The 18,677-nt window shown below is 39.0% G+C and overlaps 2 long non-coding RNA genes across 7 annotated transcripts in view; one reads left to right on the top strand and one right to left on the bottom strand.

Annotated features, from left to right (window-relative positions):
* Nucleotides 1-392: 392 nt before the first annotated feature.
* Nucleotides 393-12,200, bottom strand: LOC123332767. Its single transcript, XR_006549799.2, has 3 exons — nucleotides 12,032-12,200; nucleotides 3,702-3,850; nucleotides 393-625 (listed from the first exon to the last, which is right to left on the bottom strand). It is a non-coding gene; the product is annotated as an uncharacterized LOC123332767 (long non-coding RNA).
* The window catches only part of LOC123332766, a 404,401-nt gene continuing 395,528 nt past the window's right edge, over nucleotides 9,805-18,677 (top strand). The window contains exon 1 of one of the 6 annotated variants that reach the window (XR_006549795.2): nucleotides 9,805-10,739. This is a non-coding gene — a long non-coding RNA (uncharacterized LOC123332766). The remainder of the gene's footprint in view (nucleotides 10,740-18,677) is intronic. The other 5 variants (XR_006549794.2, XR_006549796.2, XR_006549793.2 and 2 more) reach the window with 5 other exon arrangements.

Raw genomic sequence — 18,677 nt, 5'->3', positions numbered from 1 at the left:
TTCTCTGCATTTTGATGAGGCGCTTCACTTCCCAGTGCCTTAGTTTTCATATTCACATGGTGGGGTCCACAATGTGCTTTTATAACCCTGCTGGGAGGATCAATGAGGTCCCTGTACATGAAGGGGCTTACTAAATGGTATGTGATTTGAGCTTTCTGGATGAAAGGTGCTACGTGAGTACAAAGTAGAGCAGCCTCCCACAGGTAATGCCTTTGCCTGGATAACTCTGATTATAGGCTTTCTTTATCTCTTCAAAGCAGAGATTTTTCTCCTTGATTCCTTCCTGTATCTTCATTTCAGAAGCTAAAATGCCTATTTACTCAGTGCCATTTTCTTTTGAGCATGCATACACCAATCAAGGAATACACTTGCAGAAAGATTTGTTTACTTAGTGCACACATGGTCAATCACATAAATGCAAATAGGAAAAAGGAACAGTATGAAAGAAATGTTCACATCACATCAAACCCCCAGATGGTTCTCAGAACCTCTGCCATCTCAGGTGGAACTGAATTTTGGAATATGTATTTTCAAGTGAAGAGATTGTATCCCAGGAACATTGAATCAAGTGTTTGTTAGGTCTATTTAAATTTTACTTCATTATGTTCCCATTTTTTCTGCAGTTCTGGAAAAAAAAAAGTAATAAAAAGAAATAATTTTATACAACACTTTTAAATGTTTGAAGAACAGTTTTACAAACATTATTTCATTTCTTTCTCTCCAACAACCTTGCGATGTAGGAAAGGCCTGTGTGCTCAGAAAGGTTATGTAACTTGTCAAAACACCCCTCTGTTAAGTGGTAATATGTAAATTAGAATAAACATCTTCAGTACTTTCCCACATTTCCAGGGATGGCAAGTGAGTTTTATCACACATCTCATAATCTGATTAACAAGTAGTGACTGTCTGTAGTGCTTTGCTTAGGATTTTTAGGCTATATTCTGTACCTGAGGGAAAGAGAGCAGTAATTGATTAGTGATGTCTGCTCTGTATGTGGGCATAGACCTGGGTCATGAGTAATGCATACCTGCCAACCCAGAAATGTACTATAATGTGGGTGTTATGGATTAAAATTTCCCCCAACCAAATTTCTTTGTTAAAATCTAGTCCTTAATATAATGGTATTTAGAGGTTGGGCATTTGGGAGATAATTAGATCCTGAGGGGGCTAGCCCTCATAAACAAGATTAATGCCTTAGAAGACAAGACCAGAAAACTAGCTGCTTTTTCCATTATACAAGGACAGGGCAAGAAGATGACCCTCTGTAGAAGAGAGGAGATCACTCATTAGAGTGTGGTCATACTGGTACCTTGACCTTGGACTTCCAGCCTGTAGTACTGTGAGACATAAATTTCTGTTGCTTGTACACCATGAAGTCAATGGAGCTTTGTTATAGCAGCCTGAATTGACTAAGATAGTGGTTTTTTTTAAAAAGTGTTTTTTGAATAATCAATTTGTCTCTATAGTACTCAAGTAAAACAGGTTCTCTCTAAACAATTGGAAGTCCAGGCAAGGACTGAGCCTGTTAGTTAGCCATGGAATGCAAACGTAGCTTCTTGATCTAGAAGAAATTAACTTAACTACTATTTGTCTAGATTTATGATTTTGAAACGTGGCAGATGATTATAGCATAGGTATGTATTTCTTTGATCTTTCTCTTAGTCTTATTTGTTGTTTGTTTGTTTGCTTATTATCACAAAAGCTCCTCCTGATCCTTTAGAAACTTAGGCAGTGCTTGGATTAGGTGAAATCCATTTTAGAAAAGCTAATGGATGAGAATGTAAGGATGGTGACGAACACACTTCTTTCTAAATATTCATTGGTAATATGAAGGAGAATGTGGGGGAGATCTTTTGAAATAGAAGTAATATGGTAGAGCATTCTAGTCTCCTAGTATTATATCAGGTAGATGACAGTCTATTTTTGGTATTGGTAAGGAGAGCATTGATTGCTGGAGTAAGTTACTTTGGAATGGCATTAATATTATGATAAATAATTTAGTCCTATCAACCACAGGAAATATCCTTTTAAAGAAAAAGATATGTCAGAAGACATGACTTTTGGCTTTTAAGAAAATGATAAAAGACTCATATAGTTAAAATTATGTTTGAAGCCGACTACCACTGGGTGCATAACTGTCCTGATATTTTCCATTCAGTTTGCAGACAATTGACCCACTTTAGTGATGAGTCATCCAGTTACACTTTCAAACTTGGCTTTGAAAAATACATAGATAACTCTAGTGTGAAAAAGGTATTTCCATATTCTTGCCTTAAAGTTAGATTTAGAACTATACTACCTGCTATTTTGTTTCTTCCACCAGAAGGTTTTAGCAATGAAATTTTTATAAAATTAGCTGTAACACATTTTTATAGTTGAAAAGGACCATTTGAAAATATGAATTGGAATTCATCATTGGATGATCAGCTTCAAAATTTATGTCTTCTTTGAATTCCAGAACATATGATACTAATACAAAAGGATATTTGAAGTGGAGTTAAGCAATAAATGTAGACATCATCTCTGATACTTGCTTATCCCTGGCCCCCCTATAAAAACTCATCACCATGTACCATGATTTTACTTCCTAAATATCTCCAAAATCTGACTGTATCACTCTGGCTTTACTAGTAGCAACTTTAGGCTTAAGCTTAGGCCAAGCTACCAATCTCTCCTTAGGCTTTTAATGGAGTCATAACTGATTTTCTTCTTTCACTTAATTTTTCCTCTCTCCTATTCATTCCTCAAAATGAATCTTTTTAGTGAAGCTGGTATAGATTCTTCTCCCCAATACTGGAGTGTTAGGAACTTTTATTTCTATAAACAAATTGAATCTGCTTCAGGACCCAGCTACCCTGGGCCTTGGGACATTCAACCTCAGACAGCACAGTGGATTTAGACCAGGAAGGCCAGAGTTAGACTCTCTGAGCTCAAACAATGAATTTATAAGACATATGCTGTTAAGCAACTACTTATCTCTTAAACTCTCATACTCTTTCTTGGATAATTGGATAATAATAGTCTTCAACTTACAGATAGTCATAATGAGGTAATCCTAGTAGAGCTTTAAGTACAGTACTGGCCATGAGGTAGTGAAGATGGCCTGGCTGCCATGGCAGGCCTCGCTGCCCTCCCCCACTACCTTCCCCCAGCCTCTGAGCAGGCAGTGTTTGGCCACACCCACAGAAGCCTCTGTGGAGGAGGAAATGGCAACCCACGCCAGTATTCCTTTTTGGAGAATTCCATGCACAGAGGAGCTTAGTGGCCTACAGTTTATGAGGGTCACAAAGAGTCAGATGCTGAGTGACTAATACAAACACACACACACACACAAGCCTCTGGGCCAGCAGTGTTTGGCCACACCCACAGGAGCTCTCACTGTGGTTTTCCTGGCATGATTCATATTGTCCACCTCCTATAGATGTCCTACAGTGAAAAATCAAGACCTGGGACTCTGCTCTCATGCAAGGCTATCAACCTCTACCCATAATGTGTTCCCTTCTCTACTCTAACCCCTCGTCATGGACCTGATGGTGGTGTGGAGGTGTAGGGAAAGGGCAAGGAGGTGGAGATAAAAAGACTACTTAGTCCTTTGAATAAATAATTCTGGGCCCCTCTTTCCTTATGTCAGGATGGGAAAGGAGAAACTTTTTTTTTTTTGTCTTAGTAACCTTTCTTGTTATCCCAAACTCAGTGCTTACCACGGCAGTGACCTTGATAGAGTAATCCATTGAGGCTGAGTTCCATCCTGGCACAGAGCCTATGCTCATACTGTACCCATGCTCTTCCTCTCTTTACCTGGTGAATTTCTACTGGTCCTTCATATCTCAGATCAAAGTTATTGCAGAATCTAAAAAGAAATGATACAAATGAACTTAACTGCAAAATGGAAACAGACTCACAGACTTGGAGAAGGAACTTATGGTTACTAGGAGGGATGGATGTGGGGAAGGGATAGTTAGGAAGTTTGGGATGGACACATATACACTGCTATATTTAAAATGGATAACTAACAAGGACCTATTGTATAGCACAGGGAATTCTGCTCAATGTTATATGGCAGCCTGGAAGGGAGAGTTGTTTGGGGGAGAATGGATATATTCATACATTTATACATATGTATATGTATCAGTTCAGTTCAGTCTCTCAGTTGTGTCTGACTCTTTGAGACCCCATGGACTGCAGCACACCAGGCTTCCCTATCCACCTCCAACTCCCAGAGCTTACTCAAACTCATGTCCATTGAGTCAGTGATGCCATCCAACCATCTCATCCTCTGTCGTCCCCTTCTCCTCCCGCCTTCAATCTTTCCCAGCATCGGGGTCTTTTCAAATGAGTCAGTTCTTCACATCTCACAGTTTATAATGATTTTTCTTTAAATGTAGATATGGTACCTGTCTCTCACCAGACTGAAAGCTCTAGGTGGGTAGGGACCATATCTGTAAAGACAGAAATTGGTGAAATTAACAGGGTGCTTGGCATGTAGTAACAATAAATACTTGATAGCTAATTTTTCGTGAGCACTGAGAATTCATATTGTCTGTAGACCCACTCCAGTACTCTTGCCTGGAAAATCCCATGGATGGGGGAGCCTGGTAGGCTGCAGTCCGTGGGGTCGCTGAGTCGGACACAACTGAGCGACTTCACTTTCATTTTTCACTTTCATGCACTGGAGAAGGAAATGGCAACCCACTCCAGTGTTCTTGCCTGGAGAATCCCAGGGACAGGGGAGCCTGGTGGGCTGCCATCTATGGGGTCGTGCAGAGTTGGACACGACTGTAGTACCTTACTGCCTTTTAATATTTGCTCTTAATTTTAAGGTTTTTAAATCTGCAAAGGACAGCAACTATGCAGTAATCTATTATTAATTATGTTATAGCTGAAGAACAGTTTTCATGTTTGGGTTTTCCTGTTACATTCATTGACCAAGCATAGGAATTAGTCACTACTGCTTTCTGTTGTCTACACTGTTTATTGCAAACTATTGGTATTTAGAAGTGATCTTTTGATAAAACATTGTAAGCTTACATATTGATTTACAGCTCTGCATGTACACACACACATACACACAAAGATGGATAATAAATTCCTTTATTGCTTTCGGTCAGTTCAGTCACTCAGTCATGTCCGAATCTTTGCAACCCCATGAACTGCAGCACGCCAGGCCTCCCTGTCCATCACCAACTCCTGGAGTCCACCCAAACCCATGTCCACTGAGTCATTGATGTCATCCAACCATCTCATCCTCTGTCGTCCCCTTCTCTTCCTGCCCTCAATCTTTCCCAGCACCAGGGTCTTTTCAAATGAGTCAGCTCTTCGTATCAGGTGGCCAAAGTATTGGAGTTTCAGCTTCAACGTCAGTCCTTCCAATGAATATTCAGGACTGATCTCCTTTAGGATGGACTGGTTGGATCTCCTTGCAGTCCAAGGGACTCTTAAGAGTCTTCTCCAACACGATGGTTCAAAAGCATCAATTCTTCGGTGCTCAGCTTTCTTCACAGTCCAACTCTCACATCCATACATGACCACTGGAAAGACCATAGCCTTGACTTGATGGACCTTTGTTGGCAAAGTAATGTCTCTGCTTTTGAATATGCTATCGAGATTGGTCATAACTTCCCTTCCAAGGAGTAAGCGTCTTTTAATTTCATGGCTGCAATCACCATCTGAAGTGATTTTGGAGCCCCAAAATATAAAGTCAGCCACTGTTTCCACTGTTTCCCCATCTATTTGCCATGAAGTGATGTGACGATTTATTGCTTTGCTGCTGCTGCTGCTGCTAAGTCGCTTCAGTCGTGTCCAACTCTGTGCGACCCCATAGACGGCAGCCAACCAGGCTCCCCTGTCCCTGGGATTCTCCAAGCAAGAGCACTGGAGTGGGTTGCCATTTCCTTCTCCAATGCATGAAAATGAAAAGTGAAAGTGAAGTCGATCAGTCGTGTCCGTCACTTTATTGCTTTAGGATGATATTAATCATGGATGGTAGAAATCTTCCTTCTCCTATTTCCTTCTTTCTCTGTCTTCCCTGTTTTCCTCCTCTCCCCTCCATCTGTTTCTGTCTCTCTGTCTCTGTCCCTCTCCCTCTCACACACACACACTTCCTGATGTGAACTTATAATTGTCAGAAATCATGGAAGCACTGGTCCATGTTAGCTTCAAGATAAATGCAATATTGGGACTTCCCTCATGGCTCAGTGGTAAAGAATCTGCCTGCAATGCAGGAAATGCAAGTTCCAGCCCTGGGTTGAGAAGATCTCCTGGATAATGAAATGGCAATCCACTTCAGTTTTCTTGCCTGGAAAATCCTACAGACCCAGGAGCCTGGAGGGCTACAGTCCATGCAGTCGCCAAAGAGTCAGATGCTACTTAGAGACTCAACAACAACAACACATGCAATATTGAAACATTCTCTTAGAGCTCGCCATTGTAATTTAAAATTTTGCATTATCACTTTAAAGGATTAATTTTATTTGGTTGTCCTTCCAGGATTCTGCTCTTAAAATCACTTTAGTAATTAACACATGCATTTGTTTTCCAAATCTGCTCAGCTCTGCACCTTCAGCTCCAAAGTGCTCTGAGCTTACACCCCTCACTTTCTTCTTGCCACTCCAGTTAACTCAGAGGAGGAATACATCCTCAAAAAATGTAAAAAGGTTATTCCACGATCTCTCCTTTTCTCTTTTGCAGGGAGAATTTCGTTTGACAAATTTGGCATGTGTGTCATCAGTCAATTAATAATTAACAAAATGTGGACCAGAATAAAATTAATCTTCAGGATATTGGCAAATCAGTTGCACTTCTGCTAATATGAATTCACTGTGGATGAGAATCTTATTGGAGACTGAATATGTCTGTTCATTATGTAGATAACCTGATTGTTTCTAGCCTACTCGGCTAACTGGCATAGGTGTAATTTACAGAGCCAAGTCTGGGTAATATGTTGGTTTTACCTTCCATCGATGCTAAGAAGATCACAATAACTATAGATGAGGTGATGTTGGAAATAATTCCATCCTCCTCAGCCCTTCAAATGCTCAGAAGATTCCTTAGCCCTCTTAAATTTTGCCAAATTTTAATGTTAGGACAATAATGTACACGTGCTACTTTTAAAATATGAGTTTTATTGTATTAAGTGTAGAAATACCCAAGAGACATTATGGAATGGCAAAAAAAAAAAAAGAAGAAGAAAAATGAAATTACTACTATACCACTGCAGTAACACATCTAATATCATTTTGATGTGAACTCTTCTAAATTATTTTTTGCATGTATTTTAAAATAGTTGCATTCATAATTTAACATACTTATTTTTCCTTGATACTATTTCAGAAATACTTCCACAATTTAAAGTTTTCAAAGTATCAATATTATCTTGCTAATATATATGGAATTATTTGCTAAACATGTCTTATTGTTGGTTATTGACTGTTTGCAACTTCTCAACATTTTAAATAACATTGTAATGATTTGTTTTGTGCATAGATATTTTGATTTATTTTTCTTAAAAGAGCTCCACAAAGTGGTATTATCACTGCTTGACTTTTGAAAGGTTGAGATTAATAACATTATTATTCTTTTTGAATTGCCATAGACTCTCAATAGGAGAGAAATGTGTATTTACATAATAATTCTATAAGAGCTTTATTCAACCGAATAGTTTCAAATGCCCTTTCAATGGTCTTTCTTATTTTCCTTTTCTTGGAATAAGGTGAATCATCTTCATTTGTGGAGATATCAACAACAGCAGCAGCAACTCCAAACTGAATACTTATGCCAATGTTCCACGCCATTTTTACATTATGCTAATTCATAATCTTTGTGTGAATCACAATAAACTATGGAAAATTCTGAAAGAGATGGGAATACCAGACCACCTGACCTGCCACTTGAGAAACCTATATGCAGGTCAGGAAGCAACAGTTAGAACTGGACATGGAACAACAGACTGGTTCCAAATAGGAAAAGGAGTACATCAAGGCTGTATATTGTCACCTTGCTTATTTAACTTATATGCAGAATACATCATGAAAAATGCTGGGCTGGAAGAAGCACAAGCTGGAATCAAGATTGCCAGGAGAAATATCAGTAACCTCAGATATGCAGATGACACCACCCTTATGGCAGAAAGTGAAGAGGAACTAAAAAGCCTCTTGATGAAAGTGAAAGAGGAGAGTGAAAAAGTTGGCTTAAAGCTCAAAATTCAGAAAACAAAGATCATGGCAGGAAATATATGGGGAAACAGTGTCAGACTTTATTTTTTTGGGCTCCAAAATCACTGCAGATGGTGACTGCAGCCATGAAATTAAAAGACGCTTACTCCTTGGAAGGAAAGTTATGACCAACCTAGATAGTATATTCAAAAGCAGAGACATTACTTTGCCAACAAAGGTCCGTCTAGTCAAGGCTATGGTTTTTCCAGTGGTCATGTATGGATGTGAAAGTTGGACTGTGAAGAAAGCTGAGTGCTGAAGAATTGATGCTTTTGAACCGTGGTGTTGGAGAAGACTCTAAAGAGTCCCTTGGACTGCAAGGAGATCCAACCAGTCCATTCTAAAGGAGATCAGGCCTGGGTGTTCTTTGGAAGGACTGATGTTGAAGCTGAAACTCCAATACTTTGGCCTCCTCATGTGAAGAGCTGACTCATTTGAAAAGACCCTGATGCTGGGAAAGATTGAGGGCAGGAGAAGAAGGGGATGACAGAGGATGAGATGGCTGGATAGCATCACTGACACAATGGACATGAGTTTGGATGAACTCTGGGAGTTGGTGATGGACAGGGAGGCCTGGCGTGCTGCAATTCATGGGGTCACAAAGAGTCAGACATGACTGAGCGACTGAACTGAACTGAACTGAACTAATAATCACAACAATCCCATAAAGTAGATACCTACTTTTTAGAAGAAGAAAGGAAGGTTCAAGATGGTTAGATAACTTACCTAAGGGCATATCAGGTAAATGGTAGAACTGGGATTCAAGCCCTACTCTGGTGACATATATCATGGCTTCAGTATATGGATTCCCTAAAATTATGGACACAGTTTTTCAGAGTGTCCCAAAGAAGAACCGAAACTTTATGCTATGTACATTTTAATGCCACTCCAAGTGTTGATTCAAGTTAATATATGCTATTTTACCAGGTGAATAAGGACTCTGCAGAAACAATAGTCACTTAAGGAGAAACACTGGATATAATTAAGTCATGGGCCATGTATTTCTGGATATCTGAGTGGATAGATTGAAAACTTCATAACCAGAAAACCATGTCTCATTGTTCACCCCTACACTCCTTATCTTAAGCACAGTATTCAGGAAGAGTGCACACTCTCTGTATTTTGAATGAATAAGTACTGAACTACACATGCTAACTAGTTCTTTCAAAGCAATTACTACCCACAGCATCTGAGCCATTTACTGAGTCTTGACCAAATGTGCCTGTAAGTTGCTCAGGATCCTTTTTTATACATTAAATCCTTTTTTTCATATAAAACTAAAATACATTTTTTGGGAAACTGCAAAAATCTGCCAGTTAGAAAAGCAAAACAAAGCAAAAAAAAAAAAAAAAGAAAAAAGAAACAAAACATGGTGCCAGCAGGCCTAGAGCATGCCATGATGCTTGCATGGGGATGGGGGGCGGCGGGGTGGGGTTGGGGGAACACACAGCTGAAAATAATTGTAAACCTATAGAATAAAAATTAATGAATATTTAAGTAGATATAGAAAATGTAACAGTGCTGTGTAGTCAAATGCAATTCCACTCATTTCTTAAACTGTTATACATTTATTTTTGGTTATATATGAGTGTGTTTTATCACATTTAAAATGACGTGGGGTGGCGCCTCCAATATTAAGAGTTCCCACAGCTGCAAAAGTTGCAACACACTGTAGCATTGCTACTTGGTTTGAGTAAAAGACAGCTCATTAGCTCTGTCCTTATTTGTTGATGGCCAGATTCCAGAAGAACAGGTGTAAGTCTTTCTTGCTGCTAGTGGTTGGAGGTCAGGAGTTGATGAGCCTCATGAAATAACATGGGCTTCCTATCTTCAGTTAAATCCCAATAGAGCCTAGTATAGTCTTTACCTTTTTTAATTTTATTTGGTCAAATATGTGCATGCATTTATACTTCATGAAATTGTTTTCTGCTTAAGGGATTATGATGAGGTATCAGATACCTCATGAACTTCACGGAGACTATCCTCCGCATTTGGATCCTTACCCTTTCCTGTGGAAAAAGTTTACCCTGGTGTGGAAACTATTAGACTTTCTCCATCCAGAAGCGTTAGGTTCTGCCTTGAGTCAATTCTGGTTTGGGGCTTGGTTCTGGATCTCTGAGCTGGGCTTTGCTACTCATCTTTGGTTGCTATGGTTGGGTTTCCACCATGATGGCTAGATCCCCAGATGCCATCTATCAGATTGATTGACCCTTGGCTGAACGCCGGCCATCAGAGTCTACTAATGATAAACTCTGTTCACCTGCAGGTGTTGTTTACTTCTCGAACTCTTTAATGCTTGACAAGTGTCTGCCCGAACTTTACTGTCCCCGAAGTCTTCAGTTTGCTTCTAGGCTTTTCCTCACAAAAGCCGAGAAATTTTCTTTTGGTTTGTCTGGCTTGGCCTCCGAGGGATAGCCTAACGTCTGTGTCCAGCCTCCTCCAGGCTGGCCACTTGTGACACTGACGAAGTCCCCGATCCTGAAGCAAAAGGGAATGATATACAGTTGAGCTACGTGAGAAGCAGAAACAGTGAGTAATAATATTAAGCAAATGCATTTGTAGTTTTGTTATTTAAAAGCATGGTGAAACAGATTTTTTTTTTTTCCAAGACAATCTTCACCTTAACTTTCTCCTTTATTCTGTGTAGAAATTTTTGGTTTCAGGCAAATGGAGTCAGGATGAAAATGGATGCTTTTTCATTTTTTGGAGTGTGGGGGGAGGTGTGGTGTCTTAATTACTAAGGTATATAACTTATTGGAGAAGAATCATACAGATTTCAACATGGAAACTTTTATTTTTAAAAATATTTTCCATCTCAGGTTGAACTTTAAGAAAGTTCCTTCAGTGACTTTTCCCCCTCTTACTGCTTCTCGACCATAATGCCTCAACTTGCCTTGCTTTCTCTTGGAGAAGTTGCTTCCTCCTCTGCTCACTATCTAGTTTCTTGTGGTTGTCGTTCAGTCGCTAAGTTGTGTCCAACTCTTTTTTAACCCATGGACGGTAGCCCACCAGGCTCCATTCTCCAAGGGACTTTTCAGGCAAGAATACTGCAGTGAGTTGCCATTTCCTTCTCCAAGGATCTTCCTGATGCAGGGATCAAATCCACATCTCCTGCGTCGGCAGGTGGAAAACCACTAAGGAAGACCCAGTATCTGGTTAGACAGTTACTAATGTTGGTTACGGTGGTTTGCTTTTTTTTTTTTTTCTGGAGTTGGAGACTTCGGTCTTGACTCTGGCCAGTCATCCTATAAATATGTGTGGTATATTTCAGTGGGAACAGGCCAGAGAATAGGATTGAATTTGAATGTAACACGCATGTGAACAGTGCTTCTGATGGAAGGTCAGTAACATCACCTTGGTATGAAGGAAAGCTTTATTAAATAATGAAACCACTTTCTTGGCTTTTTCCTCCTTTATTTATTTATTTTTTGGTCATCCATTGACGGTGGATTTATCAGTTGGTTGATATGTTTGTGGGAGTAGAATATTTTTACTCTTGTTCTTATTTGGTGCTTGGCTTCTTCTGAAAAGAAATAATGATTTTCCTCTTAGATTCATTTGTATATCTTATTTCCAGTGCTCTTACGAAGGAAGAAAGTACAACTATGGTTCTATGCAACATATGGTGTGCTATTTAGCTACCCGTGGGACCTTTTCTGCCATCTAATAACCCTTAGTATACTATCAAAGATAGAGCTGAAATTGTGGCTCCAACTGGCTACCTTCTTTTAAAAAAACGAAAATGGAATGAGGCCAAGTAAGCTGAAACAGAAAAGTTATGCCTTTTAATCATAATTGCCTAAAACTATGGTTGTCCTTACCTTCTGGTGTCCAAGTGGTTACGTAGCTTTCTGTTATCCAAACATCAATTACTCAGCCTGAAGTGATTTAGATTTAAAGCAGAAGTCATACCCCTCTGTAATTATGGCTATTTGATAAATGATCTTGACATTTTTGCGTTTTCAGTATTGTGAGGAAAAAATCCAGTTTTAAAATTTGCCCTTTTAGAAATTAGAAAATTAAAAATTAATCAGATTGAATGTTGCATGTCTGCAAAAAAGAAAATTCCAGATGTCATTTCACCCATTAAAGGACAGGTGTTCCCTTTTAAGATTTGATGTATGCAGTGAATACCAGCTTTACTATTTTAATAAAACCTTGGATTGAATAGTTAAAATTTTTGTCAAATATTTCCATATAATTTTACATAGCTAATGGGGTTGAAAAATAAGGCAACCTCTGATGAATGGATATTGCCAATTAAAAAGATTTCCCCAAAGTGCTCTATGCTTCATGAAACTTTTATTGGCAAGTTACATATTAAGTAGTGAATCCTAATTTTCTAATTCTGTATTAGAATGATAATTTTTATATATGGAATGGTATATAATTTATAAAGAGTCTATTTGGTAAATGGCATTCGTACTCAGATTGAGAACAAAACAATCTTTTAATAAAATACTGATTTGGGACTCATTTGAGGACTTCAGTGATCTCATTTTTCTATTTATTATTTTTGTTCCTATCCCCCACTCCATAGACATAAGTCATTCCTCTACACTGAGAGGTGAAACATAGAGTGTTAGGAAATGGATAGACTTTGGAATTATAAGGATATGAGGTTGAATTTTATCTTTGATTCTTACTAGGGACATGATTGTGGGCAATTTAACAACTCTTACAGAGTAAAATTTTTCTCACCAATATTACTATAACAGCAATAGGTAATATTGCAATTAGCAATAGCTAGATAATATATGCTAATTCCTGTAAGACAAATTATAAACATAATCTAGTTTAATTTTCACAATACCACCATAGGACAGCTATTATTATTTACATATTACATATGAGAAAATAAAGTCCTGGGCTAAGTAATTCTTCCCATTTCATTCAGTAAGTGCCAAGAGTCAATATTCAAACTCAGACCTCTATTTCCCTTTGTGAAAAGTGGCATTATATTCTCTTGCAAGGTTGTTGTGAGAATTTAATGAGATGATGTAGTATATTTCCAGGCATTGTGTATATGCTCTACATTTTAAAATCATATTTAGCCTTCTTTTTTTTTCTCTACTTCTAGTCATTTTCTAATTCCTGCTTTTTATATCTTTTAGCCTTCTTTTCCCTCTTCTTTTTCTCAATATTACTGTCCTATTTCATGATATCATTTTTTTTTCCTTTGCATTGTTTTCCCTGGCCCTGCTTCTTAGCATTTTATCTACTTTCCTTTAACAACATATCCTAAGAAATATTCTAAGATAGCATTTCAGTCATTTGACAACCTCTATACCCTTCTCCTTGTAAGCCTTTTCAGAAACCTAGACTAACTCCTCATGACTTATAAAGCAGTTTTAATTCTTGGCACAACTTTTAGGCCCTTTCCAAAGTGGACACGTACTACTTCTCCAAGCTTTGTTACACTTCACAGCTGCAAACCTAACTAATCTCACTTTCCTTGAGCAGAGTGTGTATCTGTCTAATTTTTGGCCTCTCTAGTATTACACATTTGATGATTTCCATCTGATAGGTCTTCCCTTCCTTCCCCTCCCTGCTCCCACTGCAGCCTGTCATTTCCACCCACAAAGCCACTTGAAAACCACCTCTTGCATGATGCCTTTCCTACCTTTAATCAGAATCTTCCCTCTGTCTTTCATCCCTATTTGATATTCTGTTAAATTACTTATAAAGTTTTCCTTTTACTAATATTAGTTGTACCCACATCTTCCTCCAGTGTTAATTTTATTAAGTCAAAAAAATGTAATCCCTTTGAAAAGAGACACCATGCCTAGCTTGTCTTTCCACGTTCTAAGTAGCACCACATACGATACCTTATATCCAGTAGAACTAGGATCAACTGAATTAAACAAGTTCAAAAAGGAGACACCGTGGAGTCAAAGAGCAGAAGCTTAGGAAGCAGGTAAAACCAATTTAAATAATACATCTGCCAATTGAGAGCTTAATTAGGCCTCAGTGTTCATATCCATAAAGTGGGATAATAGTGTCTATCTCAGATAATTGTTGGAAAGATTGAAGTAGCATATGCCAAGAGCTAACACTTCAGTATATGCTTGCTCCTAGTGCTTTACATATATTGATTCATTTAATCCTTATAATAGCCCTGTGAAGTGAGTGCTATTATCTTGTTTTTAGAATGAGCAGCCTGAGGCAAAGAGGAATTAAGCGTCTTGGCCACGGTTACCCAGCTAATAAGTGGAAGAGTTGGGATTTGAACGCAGGCAGTCAGGCTCTAGAAAGCACACGTTGCCCTCTTACTTCATTTCTCCTTGCTATGACTCGACAGAGGGATTATTATAGTCAATGATCCAGCAAGTGCTTGTGGATGTCAGTGTTCCAGGCAGGCTGTGGTCTCTGGCCCTCAGCTGTCTCAGTGTCATGGGAGAGGTAGACACTAGGTAAGCAGTTTGACAAGGCCTGTGGTAGCAGTATTCACAGCATGCTCTGAGGACAAAAATACTTTCTCATTGCTCAGGTTTTTATTTTCTAAGAGTGTCCTTTACAAGGGAAATGTCTCTTTTCTGTTCTTGATGTCGTAATACTTAAATGATTTAGAGAAATCCTAATATGAGGTTTAGAATTCTAGGCCCTAAATAGTCTATGATTCTCAAGGCCTCATTAATATCTTTTTTTTCTGTTGCTTAGTTCTTTGACTTTTGAAAATCAGATGGGCTGCTTCATGGACTTTGGTCTATAAATCAAATGAAACCTTAAGAAAGACAGTTTTTGTACACTCACATGAAGACCCTAGTGAAGAAGTCTACCTGTGCTTGAAACAAAATGTGGGTGAGCAAATCTTACTCTTTGTTCTTGTGTCCTAGGTTGAATATTCCCAAACCAGGTGTGGGAAATAGCCATGTAGATATGAGACCCTGTGCCCCAGAATTGGACGTCTTCAGTGGTTCATATTAAGGTTTTTCACCACTCTATCCCCAGTAATTATCCCCAAAGTAATAGGGAGTGAATACACACACAAATAAATATATTCCAATAGCACTTATCCAGTCTAATTTAAAATAAAATCTTACACACACACACACACACACACACACACACACACACACACTTTCCTGGCAACTAGCCAGCTACAAAGTACCCACTTGGCAGAATAGCTGATTTCCTTTCAGAATGCGATTTGTACAAAAATAAGCCTTGAAGGAGGATGTGAGAGATGGGAAATAGGCTGAAGGAGAAAAGATCTTATTTAGTATGGGTGCATCCTTCAGTGCTTGTCATGTGCGCTTTTGCTTTTTATACTATTAGCTTGCATGTTTATTATGGCTATAGGCATGTTGATTTGCAATTTTCACACTCAGTCCATAAATGTTCACACTCAGTCACATTTCTGTCCATAAATGTTCTTTCAAGAAAGAGGGGAATTCTCTTTGTTTAATAGATTTCTGAGAAATGGCAGCACAAAAAACACTTGGTGATATCCTAGGAATAGAAGTGAGACTAGTTAGAATCTCTGAGAAGTCCGAATTATTACAAAAGCTACCCTAGCAGGGATAGAAATCCTTCCCAAGCAAGTAGGGCCTATGTATAAAACTCTAGTCATCATATCTAAAACATAAAATGAATATCAAAGTTAAAAAAAAGAAGAAAAAATACACCTTTTCCCCCCTCTTAGTACGATGGCTTTTTGCTCCTCTTTTCCCTAACTCCAGTTCAAGTGAGGTGTGATTGGATGAGATGAGATGAAGGACAGCATCATATGTCTCAGTACAATAGAGGTATATACACTAAGATGCATATTAGAACTATTTTAGGTGCTTCCAAAAAAAATAAATAAATTTCCAGGGCCCCACCCCATATGTATTGATTTTCTTGGTCAGTGGTGGAATATGTAGTTTTAAAGAACTTACCTAGGGATTTTAATGATCAGCCATTTTTAGAAAACTAATATCAAGAATTTGGTATTTTTAAAGTTTCACATCATTCTACTGTGTGGTCAGGAAAGAGAACTACTGTACACCATTGGGGAGCTCAGATGCAGGGGAAAAGTATAGATGGGTATAGAGTATTGAAATCAACTAAACAGAGATACTTGAAGACAATAAAAAGAAGATAACAGATTTGGAATCAGTGATGTCTGAAGCCCTTTTTGTCTTTAAAATTCTAAGGCTCAAAGCACTGAGATTTATAACCCTACAGTATTTCATTTATGGCTTGTCTCCAATCTGTGATGTACATTTGCATTCTCATAGGGCTTCCTTGGTGGCTCAGATGGTAAAGAATCTGCTTGTGATGCAGGAGACCCGGGTTCAACCCCTGGGTTGGGAAGATCTCTTGGAGAGGGGAATGGCAATCCACTCCAGTATTCTTGCCTGGAGAATTCCATGGACAGAGGAGCCTTGTGGGCTGCAATTCATGTGGTTGCAAAGAGTCAGATGTGACTGAGCAACTAACACTATAAATGAAAAAAAAACAAACAAAACTAATACTAGTGTGGTTGTTAGAGATAAGGAGAGCGCCAGTCACTGTGGAGATGGAAAAGAAGGCTAGGTAGTGACCATATTTATCTAAAAATGAGGGAGAGTGGTACCTCATACCCAAAGATGAGAAAGATAGAACTCTCTTTTACTTAGTAACTACTATGTGACAAATATTTTGCTGCCTTTATATGAGTAAAAATCATAGTAGCAGCCAACACGTCCATGGTCTTTTAATCTGTCAAGCATTGTTCTTAAGTAGTTTATATGTGTTAACCTTGAGTCCTTAAAAATAATCTTAAAATTTGAGACTGTTATGTTCCCCATTTACAGATGAGGAGCATCTGTAGGAGTAGCAACTGAGGCCCGGATAGACTCTGCAACTTACTCCAGTGTCACAGAATTAAACAGTAGCCCCTGATAGTTCAGTTGGTAAAGAATACACCTACAATGCAGGAGACCCCGGTTCGATTCCTGGGTTGGGAATATCTGCTGGAGAAGGGATAGGCTACCCACTCCAGTATTCTTGGGCTTCCCTTGTGGCTTAGCTGGTAAAGAATCTGCCTGCAATGTGGGACACCCTGGTTTGATTCCTGCGTTGGGAAGATACCCTGGAGAAGGGAAAGGCTACCCACTCCAGCATTCTGGCATGGAGAATTCCATGGATGGTACAGTTCATGGGGTCACAAAGAGGTGGACACGACTGAGCAGCTTTCACTTTCACATTTAGATTAAACCTCAGTTCAGTTCAGTTCAGTCATTCAGTGGTGTCCAACTCTTTGTGACCCCATGGACTGCAGCACACCAGGCTTCCCTGTACATCACCAACTCCCGGAGCTTACTCAAACTCATGTCCATTGAGTTGGTGATGCCATCCAACCATGTCATCTTCTGTCATCCCCTTCTCCATCCAACCATCTCATCTTCTGTCATCCCCTTCTCCTCCTGCCTTCAATCTTTCCCAGCAACAGGGACTTTTCTAATGAGTCAGTTCTTCGCATCAGGTGGCCAAAGTATTGGAGTTTCAGCTTCAGCATCAGTCCTTCCAATGAATATTCAGGACTGATTTCCTTTAGGATGGACTGGTTGGATCTCCTTGCTGTCCAAGGGACTCTCAAGAGTCTTCTCCAATACCACAGTTCAAAAGCATCAATTCTTTGGCGCTCAGCTTTCAGCTTTCTTTATAGCCCAACTCTCATCTCCATACATGACTACTGGAAAAATCATAGCTTTGGCTAGACAGATGTTTGTTGGCAAAGCAATGTCTCTGTTAATATGCTGTCTAGGTTGTCATAGCTTTTCTTCCAAGGAGAAAGTGTCTTTTAATTTCATGGCTGCAGTCACAAACAACAGTGATTTTGGAGCCCCAAAAAATAAAGTGTGTCACTGTTTCCATTGTTTCCACATCTATTTGCCATGAAGTGATGGAACTGAATGCCATGATCTTAGTTTTCTGAATATTGATTTTTAAGCCAAGTTTTTCACTCTCCTCTTTCACTTTCATCAAGAGGCTCTTTAATTCTTCTTCACTTTCTGCCATAAGGGTGGTATAATTTGAATATGTGAGGTTATTGATATTTCTCCCAGCAATCTTGATTCCAGCTTGTGCTTCATCCAGTCCAGCATTTTGTATGATGTACCTGCATATAAGATAAATAAGCAGGGTGACAACATACAACCTTGACGTACTCCGTTTCCAATTTGCAACCAGTCTGTTGTTCCACGTGCAGTTCTAACTGTTGCTTTTTGACTGCATGAAGATTTCTCAGGAGGCAGGTCAGATGGTCTGGTATTCCTATTCCTTGAAGAATTTTTCACAGTTTGTTGTGATCCACACAGTCAAATGCTTTGGTGTAGTTGATAAAGCAGAAGTAGATGTTTTTCTGAAACTCTTGCTTTTTTGATGATCCAACGGATGTTGGCAATTTGACCTCTGGTTCCTCCGCCTTTTTAAATCCATCTTGCACATATGAAAGTTCACGATTCATGTACAGTTGAAGCCTGGCTTGGAGAATTTTGA

The sequence above is a fragment of the Bubalus bubalis genome, chromosome 3 (assembly GCF_019923935.1).
Source record: "Bubalus bubalis isolate 160015118507 breed Murrah chromosome 3, NDDB_SH_1, whole genome shotgun sequence".
NCBI lineage: Eukaryota > Metazoa > Chordata > Mammalia > Artiodactyla > Bovidae > Bubalus > Bubalus bubalis.
Note: the sequence above shows the minus strand (reverse complement) of the source record. Positions and strands in the feature narration are given on the sequence as shown.